We start from the raw sequence: 13,695 nt of genomic DNA, 5'->3' as shown, positions 1-13,695 counted from the left end.
TTTATGAACTAATTTTAAAATAGTATATAAATTGTCTTTTTTGTGTGAGAGAGAGAGAGAGAGAGAGAGAGAGAGAGAGAGAGAGAGAGAGAGAGAGAGAGAGAGAGAGAGAGAGAGAGAGAGAGAGAGAGAGAGAGAGAGAGAGAGAGAGAGAGAGAGAGAGAGAGAGAGAGAGAGAGAGAGTCTTAGGTATAGTGCGGATTAGAGAAGGGGAGAGGAGGGAGAGAGGTAAGATAAGAAACAGAAATTGAGGAAGGATGAAGAAGTTAGTTAAGAAAGATTAAGGAAATGTAATATAATACTCGAATAAGGGAGAGGAGCAAGGGAAGAGAAGGGAAAAGAAGGAAAGGAAACAGAAGGGAGAGGAATGGAAGGGAACAGAAGGGAAGGTACAGGAATCATGGAGAAGGGAAGGGAAGGGAATGACGGAACTCGGAAAAGAAAGGAAGGAAAATTAAAATATATAAGAAGTGGAGAAAAGGAAAAACGCTAGTGGAGAAAGAAAAAAAGAAGGGCAGGGAAAGGAAGGGAAGAAAAGGGGATAGTGAAGAGAACAGTTGAGGACGGTTTTAGTGTTGGTTTGAGGAAGGGGGGTGGAAAGGAGGAAGGGAGGAAAACAGTAAAAACAAAAGGTTAGGTAAGGAAAGGGAGGAAGGAGAAAGAGAAAGCAGGGAGTGAAGATGTTAGCAGAATGGGAGATGATGAATGGGCATTTGGTACACCATTGTTTAGTGAAAAGAGGAGGGGGAGGGGAGGAGGAGGAAGGTGAAGAGAGGGAAGAAAGCAGGGAGGGAAGACGCCAATTAAAAAAGGTGATGATTGATGGGTTAGGGGATGCAGTGAGTGATGAGGGGAATGGGACGTGTTAGTTTGGGGTGTTAGGAAAGGTGATGGGCTACGGGTCCTTAAGTGGGTGTTTGGTGGGCAGTCACGCATGTCTTGGTGGTGGTGGGGGGGGGGCGGTGATGGGCAAGGGTGTAGAGATGAGCGTGCGAGTGAAGAGTTTACGAGAGAGAGAGAGAGAGAGAGAGAGAGAGAGAGAGAGAGAGAGAGAGAGAGAGAGAGAGAGAGAGAGAGATTGAGATTACGCATCTTAATTGAAGGTGTTTTAGGAGAAGTTAGAGTTTAGTTTGAGCGTTGCCCCCACCTCCAATATTATTAACAAACAATTACACCCCTCCTCCTCCCCCTACACCTCCTGTCTCCTCTTCCTTCTTTATTCCATTCCCATTCTCACCCTCATTCTCTCCCCTCTTCCTAGTTCATCCCTTTTTTTCCATATATCTCTTCTCCTGTTCATTTTTCACTTTTTTTCCTTTCACCTCACGCGTTTTCTTCTCTATTTCCTCTCCCATCTTCCTCATCCTCTCTGTATTTCTCTTTCTTATACCCACTCGTTTCTCTTCTTCTTCCTGTTTCTTTTCCATATCTCCATTTCCATTCTCTTCATCCATTTTTTGTCTTCTCTATTATTTCTATTTCTTTTTTTCCAGTTGTATTTAAGTTTTGTTTTCGATTCCTCATCTTTCTCCCCCCTCCTCTGTTTTTCGTTATATCTTCTTCCTTTTGTCATGCGCTTCTCTATATCTCCAATGCAATTTATCTTTCTCATTCTTCATTTCCATCTTGTTCCTCTGTGTTCTTCTGATCTCACCCCTCTCCTCCTCTTCCTCCTCCTCGTCTTCCTCCTCCTTTTCCTTTTCTTCCTCGTCTTCGTTCTTCTCCATCTCCTCCTTCTCCTCGTCCTCGTTATCGTCCTCCTCCTCGTCCTCCTCCTCTTCCTTCTCCTTGTCTTCCTCCTCCTTTTCCTTTTCTTCCTAGTCCTCGTCCTTCTCCATCTCCTTCTCCTCCTCGTCCTCGTTATCGTCTTCCTCCTCGTCTTCTATATCGTCCTCCTCCTCCTCGTCCTCCTCCTTTTCCTCTTCTTCCTCGTCCTCATCCTTCTCCATCTCCTTCTCCTCCTCGTCCTCGTCCTCGTCCTCGTCCTCTTTATCGTCCTCCTCTTCCTCCTCCTCTTCCTCGCCCTTCAAACCCTGGAGAGGCATCATCATCTTCGCCTCGGCCCCGCCCACTCATTAGAACTGTTGACCAATCACCCACGACCCCCATTCAGCGCTGTTAGCCAAGAGGTTGCTCGCTTCTCGTCGCTCCCTGCTATTGCCTCATAAGTGGCTTCAACCTACTCCTCCTTATACCTCTCCACCTCTCTCCTTCCGCCTTATACCCCTCCTCCCTCCCTCACTCCACCCGGTCCACCGCCTCCTCCTCCTTATACCTCTTCTCCCGCCTCCTCCTCCTCCTCCTCCTCTTCCTCCTCCTCCTCCTTCGCCCTATCTCCCTAAAGTAAACCCGTTCGTCCTTGACCCGCTGAGAGAGAGAGAGAGAGAGAGAGAGAGAGAGAGAGAGAGAGAGAGAGAGAGAGAGAGAGAGAGAGAGAGAGAGAGAGAGAGAGAGAGAGAGAGAGAAGTGCAAAAGAGCAATAATCAAGAAAATACAAGAAATAATAGAATAAAAAAAAAACGTATGGAAAGACAAAAAAAAAAAAGAAATCAAAAAATAAAACACAAAATAAAGTACGTAAGAAAAAATACAGGACAAGTAGCAACAGAAAAGAAGCAATTCGAGAGAAAAAAAAGTCGTCATACAAAAATATCCTTCTGTACTGAGCTGCCCCGGTCATCAGCCTTGTCACTGTCGCTGCCTGTGAGGACCGCTGCCCCTCCCTCCCGGCCACGCCGCGCTCAGGACTCCAGCGACAGAGTGGCGGACAGACCGAATGTTATGGACCTTTGGAGCAAATTTTTTTTTTTTTTTTTATTTTTTATTTTTTTTTATTTTTTTTTTTTTTTTACGTTATTGCCTATTGCGCCGGTAGGCATCTTCCCGGTGGGGCCTGATGGTCGGCCCAAGGCTTCTTCCAGGTGGGGCCTGATGGTCGGCCCAGCCCGTTCTGGCGCAGGCGAGTGTTTATAGTGGCGCCATCTTGCATTGGCTCATGCTGCCCCCCGGAACTCGTTCTTGATTCGCTTGGACGGCTTCCTCTAGAGTCCGGGTTGATGGGTGGTCTTCAGGACAGCATGTGGGTAGTTTTAAGCCACTCGGCGGTGACTGAAAAATCAGAGTGGTAGCGTGAGGATTCGAACCCGCGTCGTCCATCACGCGGCGAATGTGGGCCCAGTACGCTATCACTTCGGCCACCGCCTACCCTATCTAATGATAATGATGGTGATAATAAAGAATAAATAGTAATAATAATAGTAATAATAATAATAGTAATAATGATAATAATAATAATAATAATAATAATAATAATAATAATAATAATAATAATAATAATAATAATAATAATAATAATAATAATAACCACAACCACAACAACAACAACAACAACAACAACAACAACAACAACAATAATAATAATAATAATAATAATAATAATAATAATAATAATAATAATAATAATAATAATAATATTGATAATAATAATAATAATAATAATAATAATAATAATAATAATAATAATAATAATAATAATAATAATAATAATAATAATAATAATAATAATAATAATAATAATAATAATAATAATAATAATAATAATAATAATAATAATAATAATAATAATAATAGTAATAATAATTTTAACAATGGTAATAAAAATGATAACAGTAATAATAATAGTAATAATAATAAAATAATAACAATGCAAATATAAAAAAAAAATAATAATAATAACAACAACAACAACAACAACAACAACAACAACAACAACAACAATAATAATAATAATAATAATAATAATAATAATAATAATAATAATAATAATAATAATAATAATAATAATAATAATAATAATAATAATAATAATAATAATAATAATAATAATAATAATGATAATAAATAATCATTTATAATAATAATAATAATGATAATAATAATAAAAATAATAATAATAATAATAATAATAATAATAATAATAATAATAATAATAATGATAATAAATAATCATTTATAATAATAATAATGATAATAATAATAATAATAATAATAATAATATAAATGATAATAATGATAATAATTATAGTAATAATATTAAAAATAATAATAATAATAATAATAATAACAATAATATTAATAATAATAATAATAATAATAATAATAATCATTTTAATAAATAAATAATGAATAATAATAATAATAATAATAATAATAATAATAATAATAATAATAATAATAATAATAATAATAATAATAATAATAATAATAATAATAATAATAATAATAATAATAATAATAATAATAATAATAATAATAATAATAATAAAAATAATAATAATAATAATAATAATAATAATAATAATAATAATAATAATAATAATAATAATAATAATAATAACACACACACACACACACACATAATAATAACACACACACACATAATAATAATAATAATAATAATAATAATATGTATTATTATTATTATTATTATTATTATTATTATTATTATTATTATTATCATTATTATGATTAATGATGTCACTATTACTTATTACATTACACAGTCTTCCAAATTTTTAACATCAGACACTTTTCCTGATTATATGGAACTAAATCTTTTTTTCTGCCACGATGAATAAATATCACATTTTTTTATATGTGAATGCAGGGTAAGTGTCCTTGTGTGTGTGTGTGTGTGTGTGTGTGTGTGTGTGTGTGTGTGTGTGTGTGTGTGTGTGTGTGTGTGCGTGCACGCGCAATACAACAATCAATCGGGGAAAGTGAAAGGAAAGGAAAGAGAAACAAGAGAGGAGAAAAGGAAGAGTGAGAAGAAGGGGAGGGAAGGAAATTAAGAAAAACCGAGAAAAAGACGAAATTATACGGTTCGCGGTAAAGTGAAGGACAGGAAGGAGAGGGAGATGGGAGGGAAAGGAGAGAAAACACTGAAGAAGCGGAGAGTCGCGAGAAAGGAGAGGAAGGATGGGAGGAAGCGACACGAAGCAAGAGTGAAGGGAAAAACATAACTCATCCTCACAATAAAAACCGGAATTGCTACATAAACGAGTTACAGGTGAATGTGATGGGAAGGGAGAGGCACAGAACCAGGAGATGGGGAGGAGAAGATTGGTGAAGGAAGAATGATGAGGCGGGGAGTGTAAGGTTGGTAGAGGGAGCAAGTGAAAAGGGAAAGGGAAAAGAAGGATTGGGAAATTAAGGAAAGGAAGAACGAATTATGTGGGAATGAAGGCGTTTGGAAAAAGAAACTTGGGAGATTAAGGTAAAGGAAGAGAGATGTTTGTGTTGATGGAAGGCGGATAAGTAAATGGGAAAGGAAAATAATGTTGACGTATAAGAACAAATAAAAAATACATAAGAGATTAAATGAAGATGTATAGATGCAAAGACGAAAATTGGAAGGGAGGGAAAAGTAAAAGAACATGAAAGGGAGAAAGAAAAAAAGACGAAAATAGTAAATAACACACACACACACACACACACACACACACACACACACACACACACACACACACACACACACACACACACACACACACACACACACACACACACACACACACGACTTAACCCTCGGAAATCGACACAATGCAACACAAAATTGTCGCCGCAACACACAGAACAACACAATGCCATAGGAGGGTCGAGGGTTGCCCGCTGAGAAACCCAACCCTCCCCTGCCCCCCCTCGGTGTGACCTCTGAAGGCCCCTCACGTCTCACCCGGCCCCCCCCTCTCCTCTGTCCCTCTAACCACTCTCTTAACCCCCTCCCCTTACGTCTCCTCATCCTCACCTCCCCTCTCTTTCCCCATCACTTCCCCATCACCTCACCCTTCTTTTCCCACCGTCCCCCCAACCTCCCTTCCCATCCCATACAATCCCTCCCCTCCCCCACCCCATGCTTTCATCTCCCCCATTCTTTCCCCAGTGTCACCCGTCGCCCTCACCCAATCCCATCACCCAGTCTGCCAACATAACCCAGCCACATCTCTGCCACCACAGCCACCCCAGTCACCCCATCTCAGTCTCTCCTCATCTTGCTTACCACCTCATCTCAACCACCCCGCATTATCCCATCCCGTACAATAAAAAGTCATCCCGTTTCTCCCTCTCGCCCCACTCCTTCCTCACCCCGATATCCCATTTCTCTTCCTCGCTTTTGCTGGTCATGCTTCTATGGAAATTATGAAGTTTTCTGTGAATATGTTTTGCTCTTCCTTATACATGCTTATTCATTTCAACATGTCATAATTGCATTTGTATGTACTTACCTACTTATCATCTTATTTATTTACTTATTAATATTACCTTTTGCATTTGAGTTTTCATTCGCTTTTTTTATTTTCTCTTGCACTGTCCGTTGTTTGTATTTTTAATTAATTGGGCATTTTTCTTTTTACTTTTTGTAATTTGGATCATTTTTCTTTTTTCTTTTTGTAATTTGGATGTGTAATTTGTAATTTGACGTTTTATTGTTTATGTTTGCGTTGTTTTTTCTTTACGCTAATTTGTAGTACTACTACTACTACTACTACTACTACTACTACTACTACTAATAATAATAATAATAATAATAATAATAATAATAATAATAATAATAATAATAATAATAATAATAATAATAATAATAATAACTAGACACTGGACACTCTAACGGGTGCAAACCGCCCGCTGCCAACACCCTCTGGTCGGAGTGCTCAAAATGTGAAAATATGAAATTAAGTCTTGGGCGAGGTCCTGCCCTGCTTCACCTCTCAAAACTCTTGCCAGTTTTATTTTTCACCTCGGTGATCTTGACCTTTAACCTTCGACCTTGAAAATCGAACTTGTCCTGTGTGGGGCCATTAGTAGTCCACCTATGAAGTTTCAACATTCTAGCTGTAATGGTTCAAAAGTTATCGCGTTACAGACAAAAAATATATATATACACAGCTGAAAACAATACCTTCCGCAAAATTCTTTTGCGGGCTGTAAAAATAATACTGAGACTACTACTACTACTACTAGAACTACTACTACTACTACTACTACTACTACTACTACTACTACTACTACTACTACTACATTCTCTCTCTCTCTCTCTCTCTCAAACAAAAGCCGCCATAAACCTGAAGGTCGTGAAAGGGAGTGATGACCTACCTTGAGAGAGAGAGAGAGAGAGAGAGAGAGAGAGAGAGAGAGAGAGAGAGAGAGAGAGAGAGAGAGAGAGAGAGAGAGAGAGAGAGACACACACACACACACACACACACACACACACACACACACACACACACACACATACACACACACACACACTGTAAGGGGTTAGCTAACTGGCCGATTAACTAACGGTCTGATGAAACAATAGACGGATAAGCAAAGCGATAGTGTAATGACCTATCTATCTATCTATCTATCTATCTATCTATCTATCTATCTGTCTATCTATCTATCTATCTATCTATCTATCTATCCATCTATCTATCTGTGTATCTATCTGTCTATCTCTCTCTCTATCTATCTATGTACATCTTTCTATCCCCAGGCACCAGTCTATCTATCTATCTATTTATCTCTATCTATCTGTCTATCTATCTACCTCTATTTTTTCTCCTTCTTGTTGTTATCTATCTGCCTTTTTCTTTCCTTCTTTTCCTCCACCTCTATTTCTTTTTTTTCATTCCTATTTTTCATAATTTCTTTCTTTTTTCTATTTTTTCTCTTTATTTCCTTTGTTTTTACTTCCATTATTTGATTGATTGCCTGTTTTTTTTTCTCCGTATCGATTTTCATATATTTTATTTTATTTCTCCTTTTTTCATCATTTTTTTCATTAATTTCTAACTATTCTGCCTTTTTTTCAATCTTTCTTTATTTCCTTCGTTTATTCTTTTTTTTACTTCTCTTTCTTTTTTCTTCACCTTTTCCTTTTCTTTCTATTGTGTTTTTTTGTGTTTTTTCTCTATTTTCTTCCTTTATTCTTTATTTATCACATTTTTCTTTCCATTTTTCATATTTTTAATTCATATTTTTCTGTTTTTCGTCTCTCCTTTTTTATCACTATATATTGATCTCATTCTCTCGATTACATTAGTTACTCTTTTTCTGTAAACCTTTTCTCTCAATCTATTAATATATTTGACCTGGTTCTGCTTCTCCATCTATCAATCTACCTCTATTTCTATCTCAAGCTGTCTATATATCTACCAATCTATTTATCTCTCTATCTATACACTTGTCTATCGATCTATCCGTCTATCTATCTATCTTCCCCTTCCTTTGACGTAAATGTGAGGGTTTAATTACATTAGTTTGATGTATGAAAGCAAAAGTGGGTGAAAAATTGCATTAAAAAGGCGTGGCAATAGTGAAAGCTAATATGTATGTGTGTGTGTGTGTGTGTGTGTGTGTGTGTGTGTGTGTGTGTGTGTTGGAAAGAAGGAATGGAAGAAGTGAGAGTGAAAGATAAAAGGGAAAAACGAACAGGAAACAGCGATGAAAAGAATCAACGAACGAAAGAAAGAAAGGAAGAAAAAGAGAAAAAGGGAAGGAAGAGTAAAGGAAACAAATAATCAAAGAAAGAATCGGACATCGAGGAAACAAACACAAACAAACAAGCAAGTAAGCAAACAAACAATTGGAAAGCGAAAGGAAATAGATGGAAGGAAGGGAAAGGGAAGGAAGAAAGGATGGAATGGAGGAGGGAAGGAAGGAAGGAAGGAGGGAAGGAAGGAAGGAAGGAAGGGAATGTTAAGAAAGGAAGGAAGGAAGGAAGGAAGGAAGGAAGGAAGGAAGGAAGGAAAAAAGGAAAGAAAGAAGGAAGGAAGGATGGAAGGAAGGAAGGAAGGAAGGAAAGAGGGAGAAAAGGAAAGAAAGAAGGAAGGAAGGATGGAAGGAAGGCAGGCGGGATGGACGGAGGGAAGGAAGGCTAAATGTAAAAAAAGAAAAGCGAAAATAGGACGAAAAAGCTGAAAAAATAAAGAAAAAACGAAAGAAGAGAAGAAAGAATGGTCGAAACAAAGAAAATAGAAAAAAAGAAGGTGTAAATGGAAAAGAGAAAGGAAGAAAGGAAGGGAGGAAAAAGCAGGTGATTGGGGGGAAGATGGTTACCATGAGACGGGAAGAGGAGGAGGAAGATAATTGTCGTGTGAGGCAATTATGGTGGTCGTCCACTTACCCACCACGCCCTGGGAGAGAGAGAGAGAGAGAGAGAGAGAGAGAGAGAGAGAGAGAGAGAGAGAGAGAGAGAGAGAGAGAGAGAACCATTTTTGTTTCTTCTTATTATTATTTGCATTACTACTACTACTACTACTATTACTACTACTACTACTACTACTAATAATAATAATAATAATAATAATAATAATAATAATAATAATAATAATAATAATAATAATAACAATAATAGCAAAATATAAAAACATTTGATAAAGTTGAGGAAGAAGAGAAAAATATAAGTATCAATTGCATCGCATTATAACATCAACAACAAAACAACAACAAAACTTATGTTCCTCTCCCTCTCATCTGCCTTTTTTGTATGTTAAAACAACCAAAGCCATGTTGCAAGTCTCTCTCTCTCTCTCTCTCTCTCTCTCTCTCTCTCTCTCTCTCTCTCTCTCTCTCTCTCTCGATAGGTAGGTAGTAGAAAAGTTTTGAATGACTGTGTTTAAGTGAGGGACGAGGGGAGGGGCAGCCGGGGGGGGGGGTGGAGGGAAGACAGGACTGGCATATAGGCGGGAAGGGGAAGGTAGGCAGGCAGGGAGGGGGAGTAGGGCAGGAAGCACACTGACCCCTGACCTCTTAGCTAACACCTCCCCACCCATCCTTCCCCACCCCCCGCCCCTTCTTCCTCCTCCCATGCTCCTCCTCCTCCTCCTCCTCCTCTTCCTCTTTCCGCGACCTTCCCCTCATTATCTTTTTTCTCGTCTGAATCTTCTTTTTTTGCCCTATTCTTCGCCTGGTCGGTCGTTTCATACAATTGTTCAGTTTGTTGTTTCTGATGGTGTTTTTGTTGTGTGCTGTTTTTGCGTCTGTTTATCTTAAATCAGGAATGTGTAAGGAAAGTGGGGGAGGAGGAGGAGGAGCATGGAAAGAGGAAGAAGGGACGGGGGGTGGGGTAGGGATGGGTGGGGAGGTGTTAGCTAAGGGGTCAGGGGTCAGTGTGCTCCCTGCCTTGCTCCCCCTCCCTGCCTGCCCACATTCCCCTTCCTGACTATATTGAGGTGAGTGTATTTCCGATAGGTTTTGCTTACTGTTTTTTTGCCCTGAAGAAGCAGTGAGCGAAACTACCCGGGAATAAACCCGCTTCAGTACACCCGTGTTTCCTTCCTTCTCCTTCAGCCAACTTGTCTAAAATGCTCTTGCAAATGTAAGGAATCTTCAGGGATTTGACGGCCTACACAGGGCAACTACTGTAAATCTAACTCCTTATATCTTCCCTCTATATTAATTTGTTTAGTATTGGCAGTTACCTTATGACTGCCACGACTGTTCCGCTGATCCGCCTCTACATTAGCAAACTAGTTCTTGTATACGGTTCTGTTCAATCTGAAATTACCTTAATCAAGAAAGCATTGCTACGAGTTCCATCCTACTTCTGTTCTACTAAAACCTTCACAGCATCGCTCGTGTTGAATCCTTTCGTCTTTTTGTAGATTTAAGTAAAAAACACGCACTTTCCTGTCTGTCTGTGTGTGTGTGTGTGTGTGTGTGTGTGTGTGTGTGTGTGGTTTCATTCTACTCCCTGTCACTTGTGAATCTCAATTTTTCTTATTTTCTCTCACCAACAATTTTGTGTCCACTCCTCCATTTTCTATTTCTAGTCATCCTCCCTTTTCCCTCTTCTTCCTTCTCCTCTTTCTTCTTGTTTTTCTTCCTCCTCGTCCTCCTCTTCTTCAGGTTGCGTCACGGAATCGCACGAGGTAATTGGAGGTAATTGTATACAGCAAGACATCGTGACACCCTGATACCTGCTTTCTCTCTCTCTCTCTTCGATTTCTATTTAACTGTTTCCACTTGATGTTATTTCGATTTTTTTCCCATATTATAAATCATGGGGACTAAGTATTTAATGTCCTGTCTGATGTTTATCCGTCATTTTATGTTCCGATCCGTGCGTCTGTCTCTCTGCCTGTTTGTCTGTCCATACGCCTTGAGAGGAGCCGCCGTGTCACTTAAGTTTTTCTCAACAATTAATCTACTCCGGTCCTCCCTCCCCCGCCTCCCAACAACTCCCAGGTAATCTCCATTTACTATTGCGATCCGTCACCAAAATGCCTGCAGAAAAATTAAATATATGAAATCAGTAAAAGAATGATTTACATAGATAGTCTGCTTCAGGGAATAGCATTTATACGTCTAAACTTGAATATCCATAGGTGTAAAATTAAAAGAGACTAATTGTTAAAAGAAAGTACATGTTAATTACCAGCCGCGCCAGGGAATGCTGGAATTGTTTTCAGACTAGTGTTTAAACATTTTTGATAAGAAAAAATACCTAGCGGTGGCTGAATGGATAGCGTGACGGCGCCGCGTTCAGGACGACGCGAGTTCAATCCCCGCCCGGTGCCACCAAGCTGGGATTTTTCAGCCGCCGCCGAGTGGCTTAAAACTACCCACATGCTGTCCAGAAGACCACCTATCAACCCGGACTCTACATTCTACGATTAAAGATGAGCTCCGGGAGGGCAGCATGAGCCAATGCAAGATGGCGCCACTATAAACACTCGCCTGCGCCAGAACGGGCTGGGCCGACCATCAGGCCCCACCGGGAAAAAGCCTTGGGCCGACCATCAGGATCCACCGGGAAGAAGCCTTGGGCCGACCATCAGGACCCACCGGGAATAAGCCTTGGACCGACCATCAGGATCCACCGGGAAGAAGCCTTGGGCCGACCATCAGGATCCACCGGGAAGAAGCCTACCGGCGCAATAGGCCACGACGTAAAAAAAAAAAAATGAGGATGAAGAATTTGATGCTTTCTCCCTCGTCGTCTCAAAGAACAATGTGGTGTTACGTACCTCGCTCGGGGGCTCCTTGATGGCCGGTAGTTCCGCTCCCCGGCCGCCCATCAGTCAGTCACGGCGTCGGCGGCTCGGCGAGGTTCAGTCCCGCTTTGTGGAGATTCCCGCGGCTCAGCGTACTGATGCGATCGATGAAATTTAACCAGTTTTAGTCTCTTTCTGTTTACCCTTAAAGGAGACTGACCTAACGCTATATTATGAAAAGGACAAAATAAGCCTCTTACATGATGCTCCTGTAAAAAAAGGGACAGGATATGGAGCTTTATTTTGGGTTTATAAGTTTTGTTTGCTATTTCTGCTGGACGACCCTTGGGAAATATCTCGGTAACGTTCATATCATTTACGCAGCTTTCGCGGTAAAGAAGCAGGCGAGTAAAGGGCCTATTACACTGGGCAAATTTTCCGTGGATCTTCAGTCAAACCACGATTTCCGCTGGCGTGGTTCTCATTTATTTCTTGTTATTGCTGCTGATGATGATGGTGAGTAATACCGTCGTCCTTCAAGGAACTCTACCGTAGCTTTGGAAGATCGTGGACACGTCAGAAAACCACGGAAATATGAGAACCACGCCACCGGAAATCGTGGTTTGACTGAAGATCCACGGAAAATTTGCCCAGTGTAACAGCTGTTTAAGCATCCCGCAGCGACAGATTCATCCATTCGCTCACTCTCTCGCTCGTTCATCCTTTCGTTCATTCGTCGGAAGAGTGGATTGCTCGCTGGGATGAATCCGTTTATGTTTATAGTATTATTGCTGCGCGAAATGATGAAATAGTTACCTGTGCATAGACGAAGGCCCCGTTATTGCATTCACACACACACACACACACACACACACACACACACACACACACACACGCGCGCACACACACACACCATTCATTTGTAAAGCATTCCATTAGTGTTTCGCAGAATTATTAATAAAACGGAATGAACACGAATCGGAATGAAATGTGTTGAGCGGATATATAAATAATTTTGTGGGCTCCTCCTCCTCCTCCTCCTCCTCCTCACCCTGCATCAAATTCCCGAGCTTGTTGGACCCAGCGGCCGAAGTGTTGGCGCCCCGAAGTGCTCGTTAGCGCCGCGGTGCCGAACTGGTGAGGAGGCCGAAGCAGCTCCTCCGCACCTCCTTTACCTTACACCATGAACACATTCTTACACACAGAGGGACTCATGAACAGATTAACCAATACACATAGACAAAGAAACAGACATATACAATCCTCCCTCGCCTTGCCCACCTTACATGCTTGCTGACAGACAAACAGACAGACAAATAAACAATCATGCATAGATAGAAACAGGCCTATAGACAGAGAAATAAACATATGCTGCTCTCCCTCATCTTACTCACTTCAAATACAAACAGAGGCAGACATATAGACAGACAGACGTAGACGGTGAATGATAAAATAGCCGTCCATTACTCACCTCCAATACAGATGAATAAATAGAAAAATAGATAGACAGACAGGCAGACAGACACAGACAGACACGGGACGAAAATGAATAACTAAATGCCCGACGAAATGATCAACTGACTGACTGGCTTGCTGACTAACCGGCTGACTGACTTGCTGACTGACTGACTGAATGAAAGTCTGATGGAATGGTTTGCTGACTGACTGACTGAATGAATGAATGAATTAATTAATTAATGAATAACTGATTGGC

This window comes from Eriocheir sinensis, unplaced genomic scaffold (genome assembly GCF_024679095.1).
Source record: "Eriocheir sinensis breed Jianghai 21 unplaced genomic scaffold, ASM2467909v1 Scaffold342, whole genome shotgun sequence".
Classification (NCBI taxonomy): Eukaryota; Metazoa; Arthropoda; class Malacostraca; order Decapoda; family Varunidae; genus Eriocheir; species Eriocheir sinensis.
The sequence above is the reverse complement of the archived record's forward strand: the minus strand, read 5'-3'. Positions refer to the sequence as shown.